Source organism: Narcine bancroftii, chromosome 13, assembly GCF_036971445.1.
Source record: "Narcine bancroftii isolate sNarBan1 chromosome 13, sNarBan1.hap1, whole genome shotgun sequence".
NCBI lineage: Eukaryota > Metazoa > Chordata > Chondrichthyes > Torpediniformes > Narcinidae > Narcine > Narcine bancroftii.
The window spans coordinates 54,644,311-54,649,910 of record NC_091481.1 but is presented as its reverse complement, the minus strand read 5'-3'; positions in this window follow the sequence as shown (position 1 = coordinate 54,649,910).

Genomic DNA, 5,600 nt, shown 5'->3' with positions numbered 1-5,600 from the left:
CCCACTCAGTTCACTTCACGGAAAGGTGTGCAAATGTTTGCAGGTTTCCCTTGGGGGGGGGTGGGGGAGTTCTCGTTTTCCGTATTCCTGGAATAACTGGAAACAGACACCATCCTTTGGTTTTCCCAGCGGTGCGTTATCTGGATGGGATGGTGAAGTGCTGGGAGGTGTTATTTATGAACCCCAGCCTTGTTAGGCTGAGGGAAGGGCATGCCCTCACCAAGACCGTGGTGTGTCACAGGACACCACTCCTGGGAGAACAATGGCCAGTCCAAATCCTTCCTTGAGATAATGATGTAAACTGGAGTATTTATACCCTGTTGTGCAGGTCTGAAATTGTATTATAGAATATTTACGTTGTGAGTACAATAGCTTGTTTTTCTTGTTACTAGGTTTATTATGTTGTAACTGTGCTTTCAAAAAAAATAAATGTGTAAAGATGAACAAGCTATTATTTTGCAGAGTCCCATTTGTCTGACCTTACTTGAATATGTAGAATCATCATTTCATTTTTAATTAAGACACCCAGTGCAGTTACCGGCCTTTTCAGGCCTTGAGCCCGTGTCGCCAATTAATCTACAAACCCCCGCATGGTTTGAACGGTGGGTGGAAACCGGAGCCCCCAGGGGAAACCCATGCGGACACGGGGAGAATGTACAAACTCCTTACAGAGAGTACAGGATTCGAACCCCGGTCCCGATCACTGGCGCTGTAACAGTGTTGCGCGAACCGCTACGCCCTGTGATCATGGATACCACTATAGCCTCACCTTCACTTTCCTGCTCCAGATCCTCTGATTCCCTGTCAGCTCAGCTTCGAACCTGTTCAAGCAAAGACAAAAGAGTATTACGGCAATAGCTTTGGACAAGGAAAGGCAATAGGTGGCTCGAGTAGATGATGAACACCAGGCTGATAAGCAAAACAAAATAATCGCTGCTATTGTACAGTCATACAACAACGAAACAGGTTCTTCAGCCCGCCGTGTCATTACTACCCACTGAACCAACATCAATCCCATTTACTGGCATACCCTATTCCTTGTCCATTTTCCTGCCTTATACACATATCCTTTGATTACCAAATGTCCAAATATCTTTCAAAGCCCAATTTTGAATAAAATATTTATTATTCGTCGACGGTGTCTGGGGTGGAGAATTGCAAACACTATTCTTTGAGGAAAGACATTCCACAAGATGAGATTCTGACCATTAGTGTTCAATCGTAGGACATGGCCTCCCCAAAGCAATTCCCTTCAGAGCTGGGTAGATCTCCAGGAGATGGTTCCTTCTTCCTGACCATTGAGTATTGAGCAGTCAGTCTCATGTGACAACTCAGATGTAATCTTCAACAATCCTGTAAAACTTGCTTATTCCAGACTCCTTGTGCTAATATGAAGTTTGCTTTTCTAAATGCTTTAAAATCTCAAGCCTAGAGGAAACAACTCCATTCATTCGATCTTGGTTGCCATTTCTTTTATCGTTCCCACTCTGGCAATACCTTTAATCCAGAAGAACTATCAAGTATCCCTCCTCTCTACCGTTTATCTAGTTTCCTCTTCAAACTAACCACTGAATTTGCTTTTATTTCTCCAGATCACAAAATGATGGTGTTTATTTTAATTTAAAAATTTGAATTTAGACAAACATACAGCATGGTAACAGGCCAATTTGGCCCTTGAGTCCATACTGCCAAATTTACACCCCATTAACCTATGCCCCTGGTATGTTTTGAATGGTGGGAGAAAGCTGGAACGCTTGGGGAAATTCCATGCAAACTCCTTACAGACAGCACAGGATTTGAACCCTGGCACTGCCAATCACTTTAAAATTGTTTTCTCTGGATACCTCCTGTGGTTGGAACCAATCTCCAATCAAACCCCTTGGAGGTTATCATTTTGAGGGTCTTTGTAAGATGGCCTCGGCTGCAAGGAGCCTCGACGGTCTCTTTGCTGAGCTGAATGCCCTGAGATTGCTTGGACAACCTCCAACACCTTAGCAAGGCCCTTGTGGAAAATGAAGAAACCCAGAATTAGTGGCAATGTTCTAGCTGAGCCCTGACCACTGATTTAGAAGAGGTCCAAATTCCTTGCTCTGGTACAAACTTCGTTTACATTTGCTCCTCCCAAAACCTCAGGTTTATTTAGTCTGCAAAAGTCTGAAGCTGGTCTAAAATGGGAGGAGAATTATCGTTGACTAAGGCTATATTTTTGTCACTGCATTTAAAATTAGAGACGCATTTCTGGTAAACTTGTCAAGCACGCATCTTCAACTTTTGGAGCCAAGTTCAATCAACGGTGTCTTCAAATCAGTTTGATCCCATATTATTTCTCAATATATTCTCTGCAAAATTAGATCATAAGAGGCATTACAAAAAAAAAAGGCTTTTTAAAAAATTGCATGTCTATGACAACCTCAGGACATCTTGAAGATGATAACCTCAGGACATCTTGAAGATGATAACCTCAGAATGTCTTGAGAACATCTTGAGGACACCTTGAAAATGATAACCTCAGGGCATCTTGAATATGATAACCTCAGGACACCTTGAGGACACCTTGAAGATGATAACCTCAGGACATCTTGCGGACTCCTTGAAGATGATAACTTCAGAACTCCTTTAGGACATCTTGAAGATAATAACCTCAGGACGTCTTGAGAACATCTTGAGGACACCTAACCTCAGAACACCTTGAGGACACCTTGAAGATAATAACCAAAGGATGTCTTGAGAACATTTTGAGGACACCTTGAAGATGATAACCTCAGGATGTCTTGAGGACATCTTGGGGATAATAACCTCAGGACATCTTGAATATGATAACCTCAGGACACCTCGAGGACACCTTGAAGATGATAACCTCAGGACATCTTGCGGACTCCTTGAAGATGATAACTTCAGAACTCCTTTAGGACACCTTGAAGATAATAACCTCGGGACGTCTTGAGGACACCTAACCTCAGAACACCTTGAGGACATCTTGAAGATAATAACCTCAGGATGTCTTGAGAACATTTTGAGGACACCTTGAAGATGATAACCTCAGGATGTCTTGAGGACATCTTGAATATGATAACCTCAGGACACCTTGAGGACACCTTGAAGATGATAACCTCAGGACATCTTGCGGACTCCTTGAAGATGATAACTTCAGAACTCCTTTAGGACACCTTGAAGATAATAACCTCAGGACGTCTTGAGAACATCTTGAGGACACCTAACCTCAGAACACCTTGAGGACACCTTGAAGATAATAACCTCAGGATGTCTTGAGAACATTTTGAGGACACCTTGAAGATGATAACCTCAGGATGTCTTGAGGACATCTTGGGGATAATAACCTCAGGACATCTTGAATATGATAACCTCAGGACACCTTGAGGACACCTTGAAGATGATAACCTCAGGACATCTTGCGGATTCCTTGAAGATGATAACTTCAGACTCCTTTAGGATACTTTGAAGATAATAACCTCAGGACGTCTTGAGAACATCTTGAGGACACCTAACCTCAGAACACCTTGAGGACACCTTGAAGATAATAACCTCAGGATGTCTTGAGAACATTTTGAGGACACCTTGAAGATGATAACCTCAGGATGTCTTGAGGACATCTTGGGGATAATAACCTCAGGACATTTTGAATATGATAACCTCAGGACACCTTGAGGACACCTTGAAGATGATAACCTCAGGACATCTTGCGGATTCCTTGAAGATGATAACTTCAGACTCCTTTAGGATACTTTGAAGATAATAACCTCAGGACGTCTTGAGAACATCTTGAGGACACCTAACCTCAGAACACCTTGAGGACACCTTGAAGATAATAACCTCAGGATGTCTTGAGAACATTTTGAGGACACCTTGAAGATGATAACCTCAGGACATCTTGAAGACACCTTGAAAATGATAACCTGAGGATATCTTGAGGATGTATTGAGGCACTTAACAGCTTTGAGGAGTCATCATTGCTGTAATATGGGAACCATATTACCATATTTCTCTATCGCAAACTACCTGAGATACCAAAGTTAAAGTGGCCAGCTCTTTCATTTTTTATTTTTAAGGGATAAATATTAAGGATAACTCTCGTGCTCCACCTTTGTATTAAAGAGAGCAGAGAGTGCCATATTTTCATGGTTCATTGAAAAGGTCCACATCTCCCACTCTCCTCCACACAGCTAGGGGTGTGTTACCCTGGATTTCTCTGATCTTTAGACCCTGAGCCCACAGCACCGCAAGTAGAAATGCTGGCCCATGCCTGAAATGGAGAAGTCAGTGCATCGTCTGTGGGTTGCAAAATGTAATGCACCAACACCAATCTCTGCCATTCTCATTTTGGTTCGTGTCAGAGAGAAGGATGAGATTCCTTTAAGAGTTATGGTAAATAACTTCACAGGAGTGAACAAAAGGGTGAAATCTTTGACTAAGCCATTATCAGATTCTTGAACAAGCTGCCTACTCTCCCTGAAGATTTTGGAGTCAAGTTCCATTCAAGTTCTTTGCAGAGAACTGTAGTTGAATTCCCATTATCGAGGAGATTTAACATGGTCCATGGTGTGTCTTTCAAAAGAGATGCTCAACTAAAGCCCTTGCAACTCTCTAAGATTGACAGGTTCCAAGGAATTCTTTCAACGATGAGCCGGGAATTTCTTTCTAATATTATCCCCTAGCAAAAAGCTCTGGACTTGATTATCAGGTCATTTTCACATTGCAGGTTCTTATTTAATTTTTTTTTATTTAGACATGTAGCCTGGTAACGGGCCTATGCTGTCTGAATGACCTGCAAACCCTGCATGTTTTTCGAAGGGTGGGAAGAAACGAGGGCACCCGGGGGAAACCCACTCAGACATAGGGAGAGCCTACAGACTCCTTACACAGCACGGGATTTGATCGCTGGCACTGTGCTAACCGCTAAGCCAACCGTCCTTAAAAAGATACTGACAAACTGTGTGGGAGAACACAAATGGTCAGATAGATAATAACATAGAATTACATGAGCCCATTCATTCTGATGCACTGTACAGAAAACCAGCATAATATCCTGGGTTAAGGACTATGTGCATGCAGGCAAATCAATTTGCACAAGTCAGCGGAACCCAAGGGTCTAATCATAACCAACATTTTGGGCTTGGGTATGATGAAGTGATATACATGGATGAAGGCTCAAGCCCGAAGCACTGGTGATGTATCTTTCTCTTTGCTATATCACATCCACTGTTTGACGAGTTTCTCCAGTGTTGTGTTATATTTTTTTTTAAGAGGCTTGGTCTCACTGTATTGAGCAGGCTGTGCTGCGAGGTCTATTCACGGGCGCGATCTGACTACTGATAGGCGCTGGGGGCTTTGACCTGCTCAATTTCCGACCAGGGCCGATTCACCGGTCGTCGCACAACCTGGTGACGCCCGATCCCGCCGGAGAAGCCACATCAATGCCCAATTGAGTGAGGATGCAGGCCGCAGCAGCCCAGAACTCCTGATCTCAAGCGATCTGACAGCCGGATTACAAGCGTGCACCACCACGCCCGGCCAGTGTTGTGTTATTACTTCAACCACGGGCTTTTGCGTGTTACCAGTGAAACCCAAGGTGCAGGTACAAC